Source organism: Lithobates pipiens, unplaced genomic scaffold (genome assembly GCF_037356315.1).
Source record: "Lithobates pipiens isolate NorthernLeopardFrog02 unplaced genomic scaffold, aLitPip1_a1.2 Scaffold_1, whole genome shotgun sequence".
Lineage (NCBI taxonomy): Eukaryota > Metazoa > Chordata > Amphibia > Anura > Ranidae > Lithobates > Lithobates pipiens.
The window spans coordinates 71,974,719-71,999,554 of record NW_027507685.1 but is presented as its reverse complement, the minus strand read 5'-3'; positions in this window follow the sequence as shown (position 1 = coordinate 71,999,554).

Below are 24,836 nucleotides of genomic sequence, written 5' to 3'. Positions count from 1 at the left end.
TTTGTTCATTGTGGATAATGAATACTGTATTATCAGCACCCTTTAAAAAAGCCTGGTTTTATTAAAGCATAGTTTGACATATTACAAGATTATATTTTCAATTCAATTACCACCATTACAACCTTTTGCCATCTAGGCAGCCACAATACTCCCAGTGTGGACCCTGTACAAATCATTAGTAAGACCTCATCTAGAATATGCAGTTCAGTTTTGGCTACCAGTTCACAAAAATTATATTGGATAACTGGAAAAAGTGCAGAGAAAGACAACCAAACTGATAAGAGGCTCTGAGGAGCTCAGCTAGGAGGAAAGATTAGCTGAACTGAATTTATCCTTTCTTGAGAAGAGGCGATTGGAGGGGATATGATCACCATATATAAATATATATGTGGTCCATATAGTGAACTTGGTGTTGAGTTATTCACTTTAAGGTCATCACAGAGGACAAGGGGGCACTCTTTACATCTGGAGGCAAAGAAATTGAACCTTCATATATGCAAAGGCTTCTTCACAGAACTAGTTCTGGCCAGCTCAGTCGATTGTTTTAGAAAGAGTGGGCTGCATTCCCAAATGCACAAACATTTAACTGGAAATTGTGGGTAATAACACCAGAGATTGTTGATCCAGGGAATATCTGATTGCTGTCTGGGGGATCATGTAGGATTTTTTCCCCACTGGAACAAATTGGACTTTATTATGTTTTTTTCCCTTCCTCTGGATCAACTGAAGGTAGAATTCTGTATATGGAGGTTTTCTATTTATTTATTTTCTGTTGGTTAAACTAGATAGACTTGTGTCTTTATTTCCACCTGGCTAACTATGTAACACCATTTAAACAGGAATAATCCTGCATAATAGATCAAAACAGAATAAATAACAAATAACATCAATAAAAATTATCATCTCCATGGTGGAGGTCATTTTAGTAATTTATTCTGTCCTGTGGTCCTGATATTAAATGTGGTTTATGCCTGTTTGAGCTCAAAGGAGAGAGTCCCATTCTTACTTGCTTGTAGCAGGCTTTCTACGCTTTTTGGATTCAAGACGTTTTTGTGCAGGTATATGGCTCTGGCATCTAGCAGAGTTTTTTTTTTTTTTTTTTTTTTTCTCCAATGGTATCCATTCTTAATGGCTAACTGCACATGTCTTCACATCTAGCAGGAATTGTTGTTAGAAATATGCCCCTGGCATGTAGTGTTTTTTTGTTTTTTTTGTTCCATTTAGCATGGTATCCAGTTTATTTTGTGCATATATCTCCTTGAAGTCTAGAGGCGTTTTTTTGGTGCCCATGTATCTTGACATATAGTTGTTAACAATCACATAGATTTTCAGCGCACAAACACACATAGATAAGATAATTGACATTAAACTGATCACAATTACATAAGAATCTAAAACAGCTTAAAATAATCTAGTTTTCCTTTGAAGAAAACAAATAACTACAATTTTTAAAACCGTATGTTATTCCCTGGGGACCAGTTCTGATTCATGGCTGGACACTTAGTCCCGTTCTGATCTGTTGCCACATTGTTTACTAAATATTTCATATTTTCTAAGTTTCCTTTGGTTGTAACTCTATCCCAGACTGAAGCCCTATTTATGGGGGTGTTGCTATGAGGAAGTTTACAGCATAGCACTGTGGCTGCTAGCCTGCCACCCTCTCTCTCTGTAAGTGGAAGCTCTTTTGATAAAATCATACTTGATGCTGCTACCTGTCTGTCTGGAGGACCAATAACAAACGCATATGTAGTACACACACTTTACAGGGCTCATAGCAGAGTCTGCAGACACAGTGCCCACATCCACTGTCTGATTTAATGCCAACAGGGCAGTGATTGATCCTTTACAGTAATATGTAAGTGGCATCTCTTGTCATTCACAACAACAGAATGACAAAAACACAGGCTGCTAACTATTACTATGACTAGTGATGGACGAACTTCCGACGGGACGTTTCGCGAACGCGAAACGCGAACGGACACAAACGTTCGCGAAAACGACCGTTCGCCGCGGGCTCCATTGACTTCAATGGGAGGCGAATTTCGCAAACCTTTAGGTCGAATTTGCGGCCACGGGGTAATTATTAGGGGGTAGCACGTAGTCCCACCACCTGGACAATAGCATAATACATGTATGAGGTGAATTTGGGATCGATAACTACAAGCATTTTTTTTTTATTTGGGAAATTGTTCTGACAATTCAGGACTATGGAGCTAATGAAGGCAATGGAGGAGAGGGAAGGTCAGGGACCAGGGTAGGCAAACAAGAGGGTGCAGGAGATACAGAGCACTGACAGCAGCACCGTAATACAGAGCACTGACATCAGCACCGTGACATACAGCGCTGACAGCAGCTCCGTGACATACAGCGCTGACAGCAGCTCCGTGACATACAGCGCTGACAGCAGCTCCGTGACATACAGCGCTGACAGCAGCTCCGTGACATACAGCGCTGACAGCAGCTCCGTGACATACAGCGCTGACAGCAGCACCGTGACATACAGCGCTGACAGCAGCTCCGTGACATACAGCGCTGACAGCAGCTCCGTGACATACAGCGCTGACAGCAGCTCCGTGACATACAGCACTGACAGCAGCTCCGTGACATACAGCGCTGACAGCAGCTCCGTGACATACAGCGCTGACAGCAGCACCGTGACATACAGCGCTGACAGCAGCTCCGTGACATACAGCGCTGACAGCAGCTCCGTGACATACAGCGCTGACAGCAGCTCCGTGACATACAGCGCTGACAGCAGCTCCGTGACATACAGCGCTGACAGCAGCTCCGTGACATACAGCGCTGACAGCAGCTCCGTGACATACAGCGCTGACAGCAGCTCCGTGACATACAGCGCTGACAGCAGCTCCGTGACATACAGCGCTGACAGCAGCTCCGTGACATACAGCGCTGACAGCAGCTCCGTGACATACAGCGCTGACAGCAGCTCCGTGACATACAGCGCTGACAGCAGCTCCGTGACATACAGCGCTGACAGCAGCACCGTGACATACAGCGCTGACAGCAGCTCCGTGACATACAGCGCTGACAGCAGCTCCGTGACATACAGCGCTGACAGCAGCTCCGTGACATACAGCACTGACAGCAGCTCCGTGACATACAGCGCTGACAGCAGCTCCGTGACATACAGCGCTGACAGCAGCACCGTGACATACAGCGCTGACAGCAGCTCCGTGACATACAGCGCTGACAGCAGCTCCGTGACATACAGCGCTGACAGCAGCTCCGTGACATACAGCGCTGACAGCAGCTCCGTGACATACAGCGCTGACAGCAGCTCCGTGACATACAGCGCTGACAGCAGCTCCGTGACATACAGCGCTGACAGCAGCTCCGTGACATACAGCGCTGACAGCAGCTCCGTGACATACAGCGCTGACAGCAGCTCCGTGACATACAGCGCTGACAGCAGCACCGTAAGCAGCCCCAGGAGGAAGTCAGCACAGCACAGGGATGGTGTGATCCCCTCATAATAAGAACCCCCAGGAGGAAGTCAGCACAGCACAGGGATGGTGGGAGCCCCTCATAATAAGAACACCCAGGAGGAAGTCAGCACAGCACAGGGATGGTGGGAACCCCTCATAATAAGCAGCCCCAGTAGAAATATGACACCGCTCAACCTCTTCAAAGAGGAGGGTAGGGGCATATAGTACGGTGTGCTTTTTTGGGTCAGGGAAGTGAGCCAAATGAATTAAGAAGGTCTGTGTGCTTGATTCCAAAAATTGTTTATAGACATATACATGGTCTACTGATCACATGTGTTGAATTCCTCCGAGATCCATGCCTCATTCATTTTTAGAAATGTGAGGTAGTTAACACTGTGGTGAGCTAGGCGAGTACGCTTATCGGTCACAATCCCCCCTGCTGCGCTGAACGTCCTTTCGGACAGGACACTGGATGAGGGGCAAGCCAACAGTTCGATTGCAAATTGGGCAAGCTCTGGCCAGAGGTCAAGCCTGCCCACCCAGTAGTCTAGGGGTTCATCACTCCTCAGAGCGTCCACATCGGCCGTTAACCCAATGTAGTCGGACACCTGACGGTCTAGGCGTTCCCTGATGCTGGATCCGGATGACACCTGTCGATGGGTCGGCTGAAAGAATGACCTCATATCCGAAGTCACCAACACATCTTCAAACCGGCCTCTTCTTGCAGGCGCTGTTGGATTGGTACCCGCAAATCCTTCTCTGGGAGTGGGAATTGCTCCTCTGCCAGCGCACGCAAAAGCAGAATGCAGCATTTCTCGAAGCAAGGCCTGGAAGTGCTGCATTCTGACAGCCCTCTGCGACGGCGGTAACATTTCCGCCATTTTGTGTTTGTACCGGGGGTCTAAGTACGTTGCCACCCAGTACTGGTCCTTGACCCTCATGCTTTTTATACGGGGGTCCCTATTAAAACACTGGAGCATGAAGGCCCCCATTTGCACTAAAGTGGAAGCGGTGTGGTGGCCTGGCTCCTGCTCATCATCCAGGATAATGTCGTCCTCTTCATTCTCCTCTCCCCATCCTCGCACAACAGGGATCCCAGAAAGGTTTAAAGCATGCTCTTCTTGCTCCTGCTCATCCGCCCCGGCACCATCCTCCTCTGACTCCTCATCAGACTCCTGTTGTTGACTTGTCTCAGATAGAGTAGCCCCCCCTGGGAATTCATCCAGCATTGCGACTTCCTCATCTTCCCGCTCCTGCTCCTCCACAGCCTGATCAATGACACGACGCAATGCACGCTCCAGAAAGAAGGCATAAGGTACCATGTCACTGATGGCGCCATGGCTGCGACTGACCAGTTTGGTGATCTCCTCAAATGGCCGCAGAAGTCTGCATGTGTCGCGCATGAGCAGCCACTGGCGCGGTGAAAAAAAACCCAGCTCCCCAGAACCGTTTCTTTCGCAGAGTTCATACAGGTAGACGTTAACTGCACGTTTCTGCTGGAGCAGCCTATCAAGCATATAGAAGGTTGAGTTCCATCGCGTCGGGCAATCGCAAATAAGACGTCTGACCGGCAGATGGTGTCGCCGCTGAATGTCAGCAAGGCGAGCCATGGCCGTGTAAGATCTTCTGAAATGGGCCGAGATTTTCCTTGCCTGCCGCAAGATGTCCTGGACCCCAGGGTATTTGACAAGGAATCGCTGCACGACCAAGTTTAAGACGTGTGCCATGCACGGCACGTGCGTGATTTTGCCCTGTTTCAATGCGCTAAGCAGATTGGCACCGTTGTCACACACCACTTTACCAACTGTCAAATTGAGCGGTGTTAGCCACTCATCTGCCTGTGAACGCAAAGCTGAAAGGAGTGCCGGGCCAGTGTGGCTCTTTGCTTCCAGGCACAACAGACGCAGCACGGCATGGCAACGTCTCACCTGGCATGTGGAATAGGTTCTGGGGAGCTTGGGCGGTGCAGTGGAAGAGACGCTAGCAGCGGAAAAGGAGGAGGCAGCTGAGGAGGAGAGGGAGGAGGATGGAGTAGGAGGAGGAGAAGAAGAGTCAGGCCTGCATGCAATCCGTGGCGGTAAAACCAAATCTACACGGGTGCCACGGGTTACATGCTTGACGGCCGTCAGAAGGTTCACCCAGTGGGCAGTAAAACTGATATACCTTCCCTGCCCGTGTTTGCTAGACCACGTGTCTGTGGTCAGATGTATCTTGGCACCGACACTGTGTGCCAGAGATACATTCACTTGCCGCTGAACATGGCCATATAGCTCTGGGATGCCCTTCTCTGAGAAATACTTCCTTCCTGGGACCTTCCATTGTGGTGTTCCAATGGCCACAAATTTGCGAAAGGCCTCCGAGTCCACCAGTTTATATGGCAGTAGTTGGCGGGCTATGAGTTCTGACAAGCCAGCCGCCAACCGTTGGGCAAGAGGGTTATCCGGCGTCATCATTTTTTTACGCTCAAACATTAGGCCCACGGAAGCCTGCCTTTTTGCAGAAAAATGTGAGCTTGGCGTGATGGAAGGTGGAGTGGAGGACAATTGTGAGGAGAGAGGAGAAGGAGAAGTAGAAGACGAGGCTGGACGGTGAGAGCCTGCAGTGTGGCTTTGTGTGTTCCGTTGCTCCCACTGGGCTCGGTGATGGCTGCTCATGTGCCTTCTTAAGGCGGTCGTCCCTAGGTGAGTATTGGGCTTACCGCGACTAACGCGTTGACTGCAAAGATTGCAGATGGCAACGCTATTGTCAGCAGCGGACACGTTAAAAAAAGCCCACACTGCGGAGCCATGTGCCGGTGTCCTGGGAGCGCCAGATGTGACCGTACATGGTCGATGACTCGCTCCTGATACATTTGCAGTCTGCTTTGTCCCTGCTGTGCAATGTAAGTCATTGCTGCTTCTCCTCCCTATCTGCTGGTCCATATCTCCCTCTGAACTCCCCTCCTCTTCCTCTCTTGTGGGCACCCACGTGACATCACTAGACACGTCATCATCAACGTCACCTTCCCCACCGCTATAAGTAGAGTAGGCAGCAACACCGGGGACCAACCTCCTCCTTGGGCTGATCTGGGTACTGGCGTCAGACTGCTGAGTAGCGCTTGTTGCTACCTCCTCTTCCTGATCCAATACCAAGAGTGGCTGCGCATCAGAAATGTCCTCTTGATATGGATCGGAAAATAATTCCAGTGACTCAAGCGGAAGGTATGTGGTGGTGGTGGTGGTGGTCGTGTTGTTGGTGGTAGTGTCTTTGGGGGTGCACATAGCAGAGAGTGAAGAAGAGGGTGCAGATCGAGAGGATGAGGAGGGTGCAGAAGAGTAAGGCTGAGCGAGCCACTCAACCAAGTCTGGTGCATCCTTTAAAGTAATTGAACGCACCTTCTGCAACTTCCCACTTTGGCTCAAGCCTGTTGCTCCTGCCCTACCCCTACCACCCCTGCGGAAGGGCCTGCCTCTTCCTCTGCATGTCATTTTTTAAATGACCCTGTGACAAAACTCTTAGTCCCTATACCGCTGAAGGACTGCTGCAGTATAGGTGAGCGGTCAGCAGTGGTGCACGTCAACCCTATCTATTGTGGACCTATAGCGGTCCTTACAGAACAGCAGACTGTACCGCACTCAAGCCTATGTACCGTAGCACCCTATACCAAGTTACCAGTCCTTATAAGAACTTTTGTGGACCAAGCAGGTTGTGTATTAGTGTTTAGCAGACTGTACGTCAGTCCCTATACCGCTGAAGGACTGCTGCAGTATAGGGCAGCGGTCAGCAGTGGTGCACGTCAACCCTATCTATTGTGGACCGATAGCGGTCCTTACAGAACAGCAGACTGTACCGCACTCAAGCCTATGTACCGTAGCACCCTATACCAAGTTACCAGTCCTTATAAGAACTTTTGTGGACCAAGCAGGTTGTGTATTAGTGTTTAGCAGACTGTACGTCAGTCCCTATACCGCTGAAGGACTGCTGCAGTATAGGGCAGCGGTCAGCAGTGGTGCACGTCAACCCTATCTATTGTGGACCGATAGCGGTCCTTACAGAACAGCAGACTGTACCGCACTCAAGCCTATGTACCGTAGCACCCTATACCAAGTTACCAGTCCTTATAAGAACTTTTGTGGAACAAGCAGGTTGTGTGTTAGTGATTAGCAGACTGTACGTCAGTCCCTATACCAATGAAGGACTGCTGCAGTATAGGGCAGCGGTCAGCAGTAGTGCACGGCAACCCTATGTATTGTGGACCGATAGCGGTCCTTACAGAACAGCAGACTGTACTGCACTCAGGCCTATGTACCGTAGCACCCTATACCAAGTTACCAGTCCTTATAAGAACTTTTGTGGACCAAGCAGGTTGTGTGTTAGTGTTTAGCAGACTGTGCGTCAGTCCCTATACCGCTGAAGGACTGCTGCAGTATAGGGCAGCGGTCAGCAGTAGTGCACGGCAACCCTATGTATTGTGGACCGATAGCGGTCCTTACAGAACAGCAGACTGTAACGCACTCAGGCCTATGTACCGTAGCACCCTATACCAAGTTACCAGTCCTTATAAGAACTTTTGTGGACCAAGCAGGTTGTGTGTTAGTGATTAGCAGACTGTACGTCAGTCCCTATACCAATGAAGGACTGCTGCAGTATAGGGCAGCGGTCAGCAGTAGTGCACGGCAACCCTATGTATTGTGGACCGATAGCGGTCCTTACAGAACAGCAGACTGTAACGCACTCAGGCCTATGTACCGTAGCACCCTATACCAAGTTACCAGTCCTTATAAAAACTTTTGTGGACCAAGCAGGTTGTGTGTTAGTGTTTAGCAGACTGTGCGTCAGTCCCTATACCGCTGAAGGACTGCTGCAGTATAGGGCAGCGGTCAGCAGTGGTGCACGTCAACCCTATCTATTGTGGACCGATAGCGGTCCTTACAGAACAGCAGACTGTACCGCACTCAAGCCTATGTACCGTAGCACCCTATACCAAGTTACCAGTCCTTATAAGAACTTTTGTGGACCAAGCAGGTTGTGTATTAGTGTTTAGCAGACTGTACGTCAGTCCCTATACCGCTGAAGGACTGCTGCAGTATAGGGCAGCGGTCAGCAGTGGTGCACGTCAACCCTATGTATTGTGGACCGATAGCGGTCCTTACAGAACAGCAGACTGTAACGCACTCAGGCCTATGTACCGTAGCACCCTATACCAAGTTACCAGTCCTTATAAGAACTTTTGTGGACCAAGCAGGTTGTGTGTTAGTGATTAGCAGACTGTACGTCAGTCCCTATACCAATGAAGGACTGCTGCAGTATAGGGCAGCGGTCAGCAGTAGTGCACGGCAACCCTATGTATTGTGGACCGATAGCGGTCCTTACAGAACAGCAGACTGTACTGCACTCAGGCCTATGTACCGTAGCACCCTATACCAAGTTACCAGTCCTTATAAAAACTTTTGTGGACCAAGCAGGTTGTGTGTTAGTGTTTAGCAGACTGTGCGTCAGTCCCTATACCGCTGAAGGACTGCTGCAGTATAGGGCAGCGGTCAGCAGTAGTGCACGGCAACCCTATGTATTGTGGACCGATAGCGGTCCTTACAGAACAGCAGACTGTAACGCACTCAGGCCTATGTACCGTAGCACCCTATACCAAGTTACCAGTCCTTATAAGAACTTTTGTGGACCAAGCAGGTTGTGTGTTAGTGATTAGCAGACTGTACGTCAGTCCCTATACCAATGAAGGACTGCTGCAGTATAGGGCAGCGGTCAGCAGTAGTGCACGGCAACCCTATGTATTGTGGACCGATAGCGGTCCTTACAGAACAGCAGACTGTACCGCACCCAAGCCTATGTACCGTAGCACCCTAGACAGACCAAGTTACCAGTCCTGATAAAGAGCTTTGTGGAACAAGTGAGTTGTGAATGATTAGCAGACTGCAGCAGAAGGGCAGCAGTCAAGTATAATATTCTTTCTATATTTGGAAGAAAGAATATTATACGTGTACAAGCCTATTACCGTACCACTGATACCAGTCCTGAAAAGAACCTTTGTGGAACTAATAGTAACAGCAAGTCTTTAAAATTATCCTCACTGCCTGACACACTGCTTCCTGCCTGTCCCTATACAAATTGGCAAAAAAGAGTAGGCTGGAACGATTAGCTGGAACAGCTCTTTTGTGGACCTGATAGTAACAGCTAATGATGATGATGATGATGATGATGAAGAAAGACTAATCTGGCTGAGCTGTCCCTAAAATAGCAGCATACAGCGCTCTGTCCCTTTATCTAAACTGACAAAAGAAACTCAGGCTGCTGACCTAACACCTATACCAGTCCTGAAAAGAACTTTTGTGTACCAAATAGCTAGCGTTTTCTCTGTCCCTACTCCACACAGGATCCTTTCCCTACAGTGACAGAAGAAAGAATGTAAAATGGCCACCGGATCGGGTGTATTTATAGGTTAGGGGGAATGTCCAAGTGTCCATGAGCTGTCATGTCTCAATTGGTTGTCCTGTAACACATGATAAACGTGTCACGAAAGGTTAAAGTTCTTGTATACATTAAACACGTAAGTCCGCCGGGGCGAACGACGGAAAAAGGCGTTCGAACCCGCGGACGGCGAAAGTCGGAAATTCGCCGCGAAACGACCGCCGGGCGAACCGTTCGGCCATCACTAACTATGACTATAAAAAAAATATAACCACTCCAGCAGCACAGAAAGGGAGTCAACCAATATATCAACCTATAGAAGAAAATGGACATCTCACCTGCCTGGTATCCAGGCTCGTGCGCATATCCAGCCAGCACATCCAGCATAGTCTAATCAAACCCAGCCCATAGCTTTCAAATACAGCATTCAGCCCCACCTCCTGTCACTGTCTGCTCTGCTCTGTCCATCACCAGCGCCTCTCTTCTGTGTACCCAGCTGTTCCCACCCCTTTCCTCTGTTCTTAAATGTTACCATCACCTCTCCTATGTGTGCCTGTCATTCAATCCAAATTATATATTTTTCTCCTTGCTAGAACTGTGGTTGGACATTGTTGAAGGAAGGGGGCAAATTGACAACCTATGCTAGCTCAGCAGTAGCACCATGAATAAGAACAGGACCAAACGCTCTAGGCACTAGGTCCTCTAGGAGGTTCCATTAGGATTTAATATTTATAGTAATACTTCTTTAAATACTTGGATTACTTGGCATCTATTGGACCTGCTTCCAAATCCCAATAGTAGAAATGGCAGATCTTTTACTTACCCCTTATGGAGTGAAAAATGACTATACCAGCCATGACACATCAGGACAGGGGAAGGCTTTGCAGTAAGCATGTGGTGCATGCCAGCTCCACAAGACTGACACATTCATAAAATATTGCTCTACCTGTCTGTTATGCTGAGGAGTATATCTCCACTATAACAGCCCTCACCCCCTTCAGGAGATATGTAGCCTTAAATGTAGAATTGTAGGAAACTTCATGTATTGCTCCGTGTCATAGTGAGACCTGTACATTTAAAAGCGGAATTTAGCTGTATCTGAGCACCACACACTGAAAATGATATTTAATGGTTTTAAATGTTCAAATCAAAATCAAACATCCATCCATGTCTCAATGCTTTATTTTGTTGAGAAATCACTTTGAAAGACACCCCCTTTCAACTCTAGCCATGGCCATCTTGAGTAAGGGAAGATGATTCATGTAGTATATACTTCCTGGGAACTATCTCCGGAACTAGCTCAGGACAGTAGTGTGCACTTTACTGAAAAAAAAAAAACGTTTTCCCCTCTACCAGATGAAAGAAAACAATGTATATGAAAACTTCTGAGATGTATGACACCATTTTGATCTAGACCAAATACCAGGAAGCAATTTAAGAGAGGACAAAAAAGTGGCATAAGGATTAAAAATCGTTAATGTTGACTGAGAGAGCTGAGAGAACTTACAGTAGTTCCGATTTAAGTCCAGCCTCTTATCTTTAAGTCCAGCAGCTTATATTTAATTCCAGCCTTAAGACCACACGATGACCATGGTGAATATTCTAGATAAGTTAAATCAAGAAGAACCTTAGTTATGAGGAAAGACTAGAGGCACAGCCAATTTACTAAAGAAAACACATGCATAAAGGTATCATCAAAAACTGACAGAAGAGCAGTGATTAAAGATTTCTGTTTCATGTTGAAAGATATTTGGAATAAAAGCAGTCAGGGCATCCAGCAAAGAAAACTGTGAGATAAAAACAAAACTTTAAACAAGGAAAACAATCAAAGGATGGTTAAACCAAAAATCCCACTTATAGTAAAAATGTATTGCAGGTTAAAGAAAATTCACATTACGTACACCCATTTGTGACTGGTTCTCTTTAATCACTTGCTATTCCTAGGCTAGTTGTAAACAGCCTGAACTTCAAACAGCAGCTGCAGCCATTAGCTTGCTGTCATATTTTCAACTGATGTTAGACTGATCTGGGCAGTTCTTCAGCCCAGTCTAACAGACCCCCGATGTCTCCATAAGGAAAACATGTCACCTGTCCATGCTATCACACAGGGGGCTTGTTAGGCCTTATGTGGTAGCAACAAAAATAAGAAAACAAATCAAAGTGTTAAAAATTTTTTAACTTACATAAAATCATTAAAAAGCATTCCAAAAAAAAATCAAAGTAACCCCCTTAACACCACTTTCATAGACACAAATGCTAACACAAGTTTAGGGTTCACACATGTATTTAAACAAAAACTGAGCCACACATGTGAGGTTTTGCCGCAATGGTTGGAGTGAGAAATAATTTTAGGACCTTAATTCATTCATGGTTATCTCTGTGTGCTTTAGGTTTTTGCAATTTCGTGGCCACGTGCAATTTTGAGGCTTGACATGTTTGGGATCTATTTACTTAACACAACCCTTTTTTATATTTTACTAATGTAGCGCCGGGCTCCTGAAGAGCACACACTATTTTTTTGTCAATTTAAATGTTCCTAAGACCATAGTTGGGTTTTAGGTTTAATTATGGTAAATTATGGTCTCGGTATCAGTTTGGCTGGACTGTATTATGTTCTGCCTGGACATAGGTGTGGGTGTCACCTTTGGCAGGCATTGGAACGCAGTCTGGTTGGATGCATTAGGTACCAATCTCTCTCTCTGAGCCAATCAGCAGGTGCGTTGTCTCGCTGTGTATTCCGGGAGAGGGTACTTAAGGTGCTGAGGTCACGTGGTTCAAGGTTCCGGTCCAGAAGTATGTTCTGACTCACTGATACTGGTCCTCTGGACAAGCCTCCAGAGGCAATCATGGCCTGAGGTGCGGATCCATCCGTTTCTGAGTCTCAGGGCTGGCACAGTAACTAGAAGGAGGGTTCTAAGGTGGTCCGGTGCCGTCTCGGTTTTGGAGAGGCCCAGCAACTGAGAACGCGACCAGGGGAGGACTCTTCAGAAGAGGGCCACGCACAGGGCTGGCTGCTCGGCAAGAGCCTGGAAGCTAAGCTGGAAAGGACACCAAGGTGAATCCACATCCTTACGGTATCACCGGACTGCAAGATACTGGTAACGTATGAGAGCTCCTAATTTCATCCTTCAGTTACAACCTGTGGCAAAGACTTTTCTCATTCTAAAGTTCTACAACCAAGTCTGTGGCCGAGACTTTTCTCATTCTAAAGTTCTACAACCATGTCTGTGGCAGAGACGATGCATTTTTGAATCACCTGTCGGTTGCTAAATTCACAAAAAGGGGATTTATCCGATGTCTGTAACATCCAGTTGTGAATGGCTATTCACTGGATTGTATAGAGAGAGACATTCAAGAGTCAGCAGTTCCAATAGTACCTGAGCTTTACTATCCATACCCTTTATTCCCATGGAGAGACTATGTTTTGTTCAACGTTTTGCAAATAAAAATCCCTAAAGTGGACTCAAGTGTCGGTCTCTACAGTTTATTGGGCCATCAACCTCGGGAAACACACAAGGTAACGGTAAGCCCAAAAATAATCAGCTGCTCCTTCGGGGGTAAGTGCTACACTAAATATGAGTAATTTATTGTGTTAGTGTGCACTAAAATGTATTTTAATGTATTTTTTCCTGAAAATATTCTCTTGATAAACAGTCAGCTGCACAAATATCAAGCAACATAAAAAACTGAAATTGCCATTATTTTATTCTCTAGGGCCTTTGCTTTCAGAAAATAGATAATTGTTTGGCGGTTCTAAGTAATTTTCTAGCAAAAACATGATTTTTGACATGTTTTCGAAAAAATACATTTTTTACTCTAGACGCGGTGTGGTTAAACAAATGACAAACAATCATGTCTATGCTTTAGCCAGCCACAACCAAATATGGCAATAAAATGACCGGATGATTTGCGGCATTACCCACTACAGAAGGAATGCACACATTAATGTGAAAATCGTGTCTTGTAAAGCAACGTTTGCCGTGAATAGCTTTTATGCGCCCATTTTAACTTCTTCCCAAGGTTATTCCATACAGTGAAGGTTACTGGGTGATTACAGCCTATAATCTAATGCTGAAAGCAGCACAAATAGAGGCCATTCCTGTTCCATGACTCTGAATGTTAATTCAAAGCTGCAGCGCAGAAACATTGGGGGGGGGGGGGGGGGGGGGGATGATACAGGGAGCTATAAGGATAATGTTCTAAGGAGCTGGAGATGTGATGGTTAATCCCTCTTACTATAATTATGACCTCCTGACAGTAACTGTTAAAGACAGATATAAAGCTGTGGTGTTAAACACTGGTAGACCCCACTGTGACCTTGTATGCAGTGTGATCTTCCCCAGTGTATTATAATGGTATGGTATAAAGAGGTGAATTTGCTTTATTCTGCTCTAACAGGCAGCTTGGGAAAAAAAGAACAGATGTGAGCGCAGAAAAATAATGGCTATTTTGCAGGATTTTTTTTTTTAGCACCAAAATCCCTGGAGCTTTCACAGAGTTTACTTGTAAAGCAGGTAAAATGGTTATCAATGAAGCGTGTGCTGCATCAAACACACAGCTGAATTCAAATATTAGACATAATACCTGTCTGTGTGCACTGGCAGCCTTACAAGTCTGCTAATATATCAGTTCACAAAGTGCACGCTTGTTACAATATCTTCCAAATGGAGGATAGACAAGGCAAGTGCAGAATAAATAAATAAATAAAATTTAACCTGCAGGCAGAGGAGGCTGGTGATTTTTTTTTTCTGTCTACAAAAGTCAGATCCATCTGTAGTCTTTTTTTGTGACAGCTGGGGCTGAAAGTAACATCACAAGGAAAAATTAAAATGGGCAATTTGTCTCTCATCTTTCCAGGATGATACAAATCCGAATTGAGGTTTGGCATGACTAATGCATAAGCAGACAATAACATTTCTAGGGGTCGGAGAGGCTTGGCGGACTAAGCCCTTGTACACACGGTCGGAGATTCTGACAACCAAATCCGTTGGAGTTATTCCGACGGATTAATTCCAGAAGAGGTCCGGAAGTGATGTTGCATACACACGGTCGGACCAAGTTGTAGGAAAATCCGATTGTACATAACGTAATGACGGTATTTCGTAACGACGGGACTACGTTCAGGCTAGTAGCCGATAGCTTTGGTCTAGGAATTTGATCTGAGCATGCGTGGCACTTTGTCCATCGGAGTAGGCTACACATGATCGGAGTATGTCCGATCAGAGCATTTTGTCTGAAAATTTTACCGGCAAGTTGGAAAAGTTGGTCCGTCGGATATTCCGACGGAAACAGTCCGATGCAGACCACACACAGTCGGAATATCCGACAAAGCGGTCCGATAGGAAAGATTCAGACGGAATCTCCGACCGTGTGTACAAGGGCTAAGAGTTGCCTTTAAACATTTTGTTTGGAAAACAGTAGTACCTAATGCAAAAATTTCAGCCCCACTATTGACTGACAAATTTCATGGTAGGATTACGTTGAAGAACCAACACATTCCAATTTCACCATGGTGGGGCCAATGCACTCTAGTCCTCCATGCTAGGACCATAGCACTCCCATTCGCCATGGTGGGACCAATGCACTTTAAATCATGGTTACGCATATATTTAGCCTCTCTGCAGGTGCGCCCTAACAACGATTGGCCGCATAAATGTGTACCAGAATGTAAACAGAGCTTTGCTGAGTTCCCGCACCCTGTGCCCTCCAGGTACGGTTAATGGTAGTTAACAGAAAGCTCCCGAACTTTAGTTGCGATCGGAAGCTTTCCGCTTATGTGACAGCTAATCATGATGGTCACGGGATCAGAAACCTCGCCCCGCCTCCAAGCATCATAAGCTTTTTAAAGGTTAAGAGGTTATTAAAGCGCTATCCCTGAAGGAGCAGTTTGGTTATTTGGGTTCTCTGTGCTGTGCCTCGATTTCGAGAACACCCTCAGCCCCTCTGACACACCCGGTTGAATATAAAGTTACTGCAAGCACTTATAAGGACACGATTATAAATACCTGTTAATTTGGTTGTGAATTAGCACCAGTAAGAAGATACAAGTCTGTTTAGTGATAAATTAACTTAACCTCCCTGGCGGTATGATTCAGTCTGGAATAAGGTGCTGAAAGCGGTACAATTATTTTGCATGGAAATCTGGCGTTTTATTTTGTAGTCCTGTAATTCTTAGGAATAACGCTCTTAAATCTGTTCAAACCAGAGTCTAGCAGACATCCCGGGTATGATAAAGTTTATAATATAATAAAGAATAATAAAAAATATTCAATAATGTAATCAAATCCTAAAACACTGAAAAAGGGACAAGTTTTGGTTGCTATGGACAATCTCCAAATTCCAGGCAGAAAAAAACAGTATTTATAATATAAAAGTGCATGCAGGGCACTGCACAGTCCACTAGGGACAAAGGGTGTGTGTATTTTTTAATACAGCACTGTAATCTGTAAGATTACAGTGCTGTGTGTGTTTTGTGTACTTTAAATTTTTGGAATTTGCCGCCGTTCTCCGCTCCTGTGTGCCGTAACGTCGCAGGGAACGGAGCTCGGCGGCACTCGGCACTGTGAAGGACAGCTCATACACACAGCGCGGCGGACATCGCTGGATCCAGGGGACAAGGTAAGTAACTCTCCCTGTGTCCTCCCCTGCATCGAGCGATGCGATCCCGAGTCTGGCTCGGGGTTACCGCTCCTGTAATTAAAATCCCAACCCGAGCTCGGGATTACCGCTAGGGAGGTTAATGTATTGTTAGGGGTTAAAGTAAATGGCAGTTTGAGCATAAATGAACACACAGAAGGTAGGTTCAGACACTGTCTGCTAGACAGCATAATCACTATGCCAAAGTAACTTAGAATATATTTCTGTTGCACTAGACTGGAATCAATATATAAATTAGCAAAATCAGCAATAAAGAGTGCATATAAGCATTAACAGCAATGTGAATAATATTTTTATAACTTGTATAGAGTGCACCTCTTAGCATAAGCAATATGTAAAGGTCTCTGTGTAGCAGCTGTAAAGGGTCAGTCTTTAATTCTATCTCTTCAGCCGGCCAGCGATGGGACCCAATGGTATCATTGGTGCACATGGAAATAGTCCCAGTCAAGCCTGCAGCCAGCAATAAGACTATGAGATGGCTGTAAGATCAATTCCTAAAGGGCTCAGTCTTTGTAGCAGCAGATAGTAAATACAGCAGCAGCTCACCAACCCTTTCCACATATGTGTATGTTTTGGGCAAGACAGCTTTGTAGATAGGAAAAAAAAATGATTTTCCCCAATTTTATCTCCAGTTTGATTGTTAATCAGTCATAAAACAATTCATTGGTTTAGGAAAATACCAAATAATGGGCACTATGTCACACACACAACACATGTACCAGCAGTTTCACTGGGAAAAATTGCTATACAATTTACTTTTTTATAAGTACACCCCTAAGTGTCAATATACAAGCATTAGACTACCAGATTACCTACACGGAGCCCTGACCTGGCCCTGACTTGGCCCCGTCCCTCTCCCTTGATTGGTTGACTGCCTTTGGTTGACAGACACAGGAGCCAATGGAGCCGCTGCTGTGTCTCAGCCAATTGAGAGGAGTGTCCTGGATGGCACAGACATAATGATGGGCGAATGGTTCAGCCCGAGCATAAATTCGGGCCGGAGTTTAGTTGTTCGGATGTTCTGCGAACACCGAACAATATGCGGTGTTCGGGACAAATTCAAAAGCCGCCCAAACACTGTTAAAGTCTATGGGATATTAACATGAAATATCAAACATGTTTATTTTGAAGGCTTATATGCAAGTTATTGTCATAAAAAGTGTGACATGTATCAATGAAATATATATATTTTTTTTAAATGCCCATTTTTTCAGGAGCAGTGATTTTTTTAATGCTTAAAGTGAAACAATAAAAATGAAATATTCCTTTAAATATCGTGCCTGGGGGGTGTCTATAGTATACCTGTAAAGTGCCGCATTCTTCTTGTTTTTAGAACAGTACCACAGCTAAATAAAATTTCTAAAGGAAAAATTGTCATTTAAAACTGATTGCGGCTGTAATGAATTGTCGGGGATCCCCCCAGTCCATTAACAGGCCCCAAGGGGCCTGGTAATTTTTTTAAAAAATGCATGGGGTCCCCCTAAAATCCATACCAGGCCCTTTCGGGTCTGATATGGAAATTAAGGGGAACCCTAAGCCAAATTTAAAAAAAATTGGTGTAAAAAAAATGGTGTAGGGGCCCCCCTCAAAATTCATACCAGACCCTTATCCGAGCACACAACCTGGCAGGCCCCAGGGAAAGAGGGGGCATGAGAGTGTGGGCATGAGAGAGTGGCCCCCCTCCTGAACCGCACCAGCCCACCTGCCCTTAACATGGGGAGGGTGCTTTGGGGTAGCCCCCAAAGGACCTTGTGGCTTGATGGCCTGCACTATTCAAGCCACTTCCTCTGAGCATCATTCTGGACCTGCCCTGTCCTGTGACTGGACAGTGAAAGGTAAAGCAGCAATGAGCTCATCTCGCTGTCACTCTGCTCTCTCCTCTGTTAGCATGCTCCTTCTCAGCACGTGAACTAATTGGCTTCATGTACTGCTTCTTCCTCTCAAACTCCAAATCTGCTGTACAAGAAGTGCAAGAGGCTGAGTTCAGCTTTTAGCACATCTATGTCTAAAGCCTATTTTATACAATCTGCACAATTTAATTCTTAGATTTCATTTCAGTGTTCATCCAAAAGACCAGTCATTTTGTCTCACTAAATGTGCTGATTCCTATTTTGAAACACAAAATGCATTTTGTGTCATGACATGTATCCACTTCCACATATCTGAATGACGGTGGCAGTGGAAGCTAAGCGCGGGGAGTCAGTAAGAGAAAGAAGAGACGGAGACAAAGCGGGAGGTGATGGAACAGAGAGAGAAGAGAGGATATGACAGTAAAGCACAGTCCCCTGTGATCTCCCCTCGCAGTTTTCCAACAGACACCAGTTAAGTGACGGTAAATGAGAAGGAAGACATTAATAGGCAATTTTCTGAGAACAAACATTTTCTCTGGAATTGTAAAGCAGAAATCACAGGGGTGCCATAGTGTCATTTGTACAAATGGGATAAAACCGAGAAGGCTGAAGCAGAGCTGTCACATACACTGCAAAGGCCTGTAACAACCACTGCATTAACATCCTAGAATACTATAGGTACCAAAATGCAAATGCATACATATATGGCATTGGCTATACATGATTAAAGGGGGCATTTTTAATCATACACACGTTGCTTAGCTCTTTCATGTGTCATCAAAAAGACTCATGTCTCACATTTACAGGTGAGACCAGCAAAATTTAAAAAAAAATTTATGTTGCTTTATAACCAGGAATAATGAAAGGTAATTCTCAACGATGCGTGTTCCAATAAGCAAAATATTTAAAGGTTCAATAAATAGAATCTATAGCAAAACTTAAATTTTTTCATAAAGTAGTACCACTACATTAATTTCATAAAGTTAGTACCACTGAATGGGAGAAAAGATCTAATATTTTTTTGCTTGATATTTTTTCCATTAGATATTTGCCTTTAAAGATTAACTCCAGTGGGGAAAAAAATGTTACCCGTCAACTGCCAGTTTGCCCTAGGGGATGATGATCATCATCATATGCTTACCTGATTCTTTACTCCCCCAGCAGGGGGTGCTATCCTCTGCTTTCCGAAGTTTTGGGTTGTGGGGAGGCCTTTGGGACCTCCAATGCAATCCAGGACTGCTGCCCCTGAGTTGTGAAAGATGACATCAGAGAGTTGCAACTGGCTGGGCAGCTAAGGAAAGACACTTTGGGAGATTGGTCACATGAAGAAGAAGAAGCAGCAAGGAAAAAAGTAAGTATATCATCTTATTGATCACCCCCGAGGCATAAGTCTAGTCTTAACCCTTGAGGCATGGAGGGGTTCCATGGCATTCAACTTTAAGTGTATCCCCAGCCAAATCAGATTTTTTTTAAAAAAAATTTAAATAGAGTGGGAAGAGTAACAACCCCTGCCAGGTTTTTGCTGCTGGGAAATTACTCCACATTTTTTAATTTCAGTAACAACTTTCTTCAGCAAGAATGCAGAGTCTCCAAACAAGGTTTTCACAATTAAAACACTTTGGGGTGATTTACTAAAATTGAAGCACACAGAATCTGGTGTAGTTGTGCACAGTAACCAGCCAGCTTCTAAGTTTAATTGTCAAAGCCTAGTTGAACAACCTGAAGTTAGAAGCTGATTGGCTACTATGGATGACTGCACCAAATTCTGTGTGCACCAGTTAATAGCTTAAGGGAAGACTAGATCACAATCAGGAAATATTCTGGAAGTAAAAAGAAATCCAATATTGGGCAATTGTCACTAGGTATTCCCATTGCCACTGAAAACTTTGGGCTTCCCACCACTTTCTATCCCAATGACAAGGGCACCTAGAACAGTTACAGCAGCACAGTGGCAAGCACCTCAACATTGCAGCACTTGGGTCCTTTAATTGAATCCTGGCCAGGACACTATGTGCATGAAATTTGCATCTTTTCCTTTGCTTGTGTGGGTTCCCTCCATCATGCTGGAGAGATGATTCATTCCTGTCTAAATTGGCCCTAGTATGTGTATGCATGTATTTAGGACAGTGTTTCTCAATCAAGACAACCTTTAAAATTCTGCACAATCTCAAGGCACCCTATTCTAAGTAAATAGAACTACAAGTCCCAGGATGAAGAAAAGGACACCTAATGGGAAGATGAATTCCAATCCACCGAATATTCTGAGCGACAGGCTCTCTGCCAGCAAGCAAATGCTCTTAGCAGATAAGATGGACCTCTGAATGAACAGAAGGTCAAACACGCTTGTATCCCCAATGGGATGAAGGCAAATCTCTGGCACAGCAGTGGAAACTAAATCATCCAGGTGGGGTATAGGAGAAAATTAAAAAGCATTTATTTAAAATCAATCATGAGTTACAAATCTCGTGAGGCAGTAGCACTAAGTAGCGCTGTATATGAAGCCAATATGAGAATAAAAACACGATACTCCAAAGTCAGAAATGGCAACAAGTGACATCTGTAAGATGGCTCCTTCTCCGTATGCATTATGACCTATGAGACTTCGTCAGCGAGGTCCTCAAGCGCGTTTGACCTTCTGTTCATTCAGGGGTCCACCTTATCTGGTAATGCCCCGTACACACGAGCGGACTTTTCGACATCCAAACTCCGACGGACTGAGTCCGGCGGACTATCCGATCGTGTGTGGGCTGCAACGGACTTTAGCGAAGCTAAAGTCTGACGGACTTTAGAAATGAAGCATGCTTTAAATTTTCCCGACGGAACTCCGCCGGACCCGGTCCCCTTTGAAAAATCCGCTCGTGTGTGTGCTACTCCGACGGACTAAAACCGACGCTAGGGCAGCTATTGGCTACTGTCTAGGAACTTCCTACGTCGAATCCAGTCGTACGTCATCACGTTCGACTCCGGCGGAGTTTGGTGTGATGGTGTGTGGTCAAGTCCGTTCGGTCGAAAAGTCCGCCAGAACTCCGTCGGAACTCCGGCGGAACTCCGGCGGAACTCCTTTGGAGGTCTGTCAGACTTAATCCCTCTCGTGTGTACGGGGCATAAGAGCATTTGTTTGCTGGTGGAGGGCCTGTCACTCACAATATTCTGTGGATTGGAATTCATCTTCCCACGTGGTATCCTTTTCTTCATTCTGGGACTTGTAGTTCTATCCACTTGTATATGGACTTTCTCTCAGTATTGCGCTGCGCTACTTTTATTTTCCATATGTGACTGAGGCGATGTGATTAGCCTGTAGTGGCTTGCAATTTTACATTTATTAGCTGTTTGCACTGATTGCCCTTTTATTTTACCCTATTCTAAGGTCCCTTTCACACTGATGGGGTGTGGTTTGACCACACCATGGGTGTAGCTCAGTGTACCTGCGGGTTTTCTATGGGTTAGCTATGATTTCCCATAGAGTTCCCGAAGTTTTGCACGCAGGACTTTTGGTGTATTTTCAGAAAGCGCACCAAAACCATGGAACATAATGGAACATATGAAAAAGCGCAACTAACCCTCATCAAACCCACAGGTACACTGCAATACACCCACGTTGCGGTCAAACCACACTGTGTCAGTTTGAAAGGGGCTCGAATTGTAAAAAACAAAACTAATAATTTTAAATAACACAGTACATCCACACACGTAGTATACCCAATGTTAGAGGTGATTTATTCTTCCAAAGCAAGCACACCTTTGCACACTGGTACTGACTAGTATTCCAATGTTTCTCTTCACCCTTACTCAGCTAATGTGACCCCAGTGCTGACGGAGAGTGGTAGGGGAGGAGCAAACAAGGTTGCTGAGTCGGAAACCTGATATCCTCCTTATCAACCAATTATGTAATTTGGCTGTTAGGATGCCAGTGGCTAGAAGGTTGTAATGATGTACAATGAAAGCCTGAGGATTTGTGTAACTAAAAGGCAGGTTTGATCCACCCCTAGCTTGTATATAATTTGGGGGTCATTTTTAGGCATTTTGTCAAGGCACCCCTGAAGAAACCTAATGGCACCCTGGTTGAAACAGGCTGTTTTAAGATAAGACATAAATACAACAAAAGAAAAATGGGTCCTATTAAAGTGTATCCAGGGGTTGGTATTGGTTATTTCAATCCTTGAGCCACTCACCACAATTGGGTGTTGTCACCGTAACCAAACAATCTAAGCATGCAAAAAAAGAAACCCAGTTAAGACCGCCTGGTTAAAAAGAGGCTACTATGGATTCCTTCTATCCCCATAAAGCACCTTCCAAATCCTCCCTATCCCTCCCTCTCTTCTTTCGAGATGCACTGTATTCATCTGTTTTCTCCCATTTCTCTGAGGATTGCAGCAATTCATCGGCCTCCTGCATTGGTATAGCGCTTTCTTGATGACTTTGTTGACTGGCTACCCTACTTTCTCTCCTCTGAAATACCCACTATCATTCTTGGTGACTTCAACATTCTTGTCAATGTTAACAGCTCAACTATAGCTCAACTTCTCGACTTAACCTCATATTTTGACCTAACCCAATGGACACATACTTCCACTCACTCCAATGGTAATACCCTTGAACTTGTATTCTTCCATCTCTGCAACCCTGGCAACCTCACCAAAACCCTCTTTCCTCTCTCTGATCACAACCTCATTAGTTTCCGTGTATCCTTGCCTCCAACCACCCATCCATCCAAGAAGCAAACAATTATTTGTAGGAACCTTCACCACATTAACCTTTCACTTCTTTATCCTGTTACTGACCACCTATATGACATAATTTCTCCCCTGTCCTATCCTGACCTGGCCACCTCTGTCTACAAAAGTTCACTCTCATCATCACTAGATGTACTTACTCCTCTAACCACATGCAGAATCAGGCCCCCGACCATTACAATCCTGGCAAACTGACAACACTAGAAATTTCAAGAGACGTTGCTGTGCTCTTTGGTTTTGTGACGTAAAATCAAATGCCTGCAAGACTTCACCCTATATAAATCTGCCCTTATAAAATACAATTTCTGCCTCCATGCTGCCAAACAAGCCTAATTTGTCTCTTTTATTAATACCTTATCATCCAGTCCCCGTCGGCTCAACCTTTTACTCTCTATTTCGTCCCCCACCCCCTCTACCCATTAACTCACTCCCCCAGAGATTGCCAAACACTTCAAAGACAAGATTGATGCAATTTGTGAGGACGCCTCCACTGTGCGTACATCTTCCCCACCCAACATACAACAGCACATTCAACATTCTCCTCTTTTGAATTGGCTATTACTGAAGAGGTTACAAAACTTATTTCAGATGCCCACCTAACCAATTGTCCCTTGGATTCTGTTCCCTCACAACTACTACGGTCACTCTCTTCTTCTATCCTATGCTCCCTCACTCACATCTTCAATCCCTCCCTCTCTAGTGACATCTTCCCCTCCCCTCTAAAACATGCGCAGATCACTCCCATACTTAAAAAGCCCTCACTGGACCTCACCAACCTGAACAACGTAAGACCCATCTCGTTGCTCCCATTCACCCCTAAACTTCTAGAACATTTAGTCTACAACTGTCTTAGCTCCTACCTCAGTGAAAATAACCTTCTTGACCCCTTACAGTCTGGCTTTCTAATACTGGCTTTCTAGCACTCCATGGTAACTGCCTTATTAAAACTCACTAAAACTAAAACCAACAGCCAGTACTCCATATTCCAACTACTTGACCTCTATGTGGCCTTTGATACTGTTGACCACCAGCTCCTTCTCAATCAACTACATTCCCTTGGCCTCCAAGATTCTGCTCTATCCTGGCGCTCCTTCAGTGTTACCTACAACTCTGTCTCCTCCTCTCCATTGCCCCTTTCTGTGAGGGTCCCCCAAGGCTCTGTTCTTGGACCCCTTCTCTTCTCTATCTACACCTCCTCCCTCGGTCACTTGATAATGAAGTAGAATAAGCATAAGTATAGTAATAAGTAGAATAAGTAGAATAATAACATATCAAAACAGGCAGCACTTAAGTGATGCAGGTTTTCTTTATTTGACTCGTACGAGAAGACAAGTTACAAAAAAGGAACAGATATTTGCCTGTTGGTTCTCACTGCTATAACCCGTGCGATATGGCTGCATACATAGCAGTGAGCCAGAGAGACACCTATCTGGACTTGTCTGTCTAACAATTGTAGAACTTGCATTTATATACCCTTTTACAAGCCTTCTCTTAGCCATCTCTCCTAGATGTAATTGGTTGCTATCCATAAATCTGACACCTAGTCTACAACCAGACAAACTTATTCATTCCCAGAATTCCTATTTGTTCATTAAAGTAATTTATAACTGGTTTTGCCCAATTAAAAACACCTGTGTAGAGGAAGTATGGCACCCAGCTATGTATATCAAACCCTCCTCATCTTGATAAGACAGATTTAGGACTTTGGGAGAATGAACTTTCAATAACCCCACCATTATGTGATATGT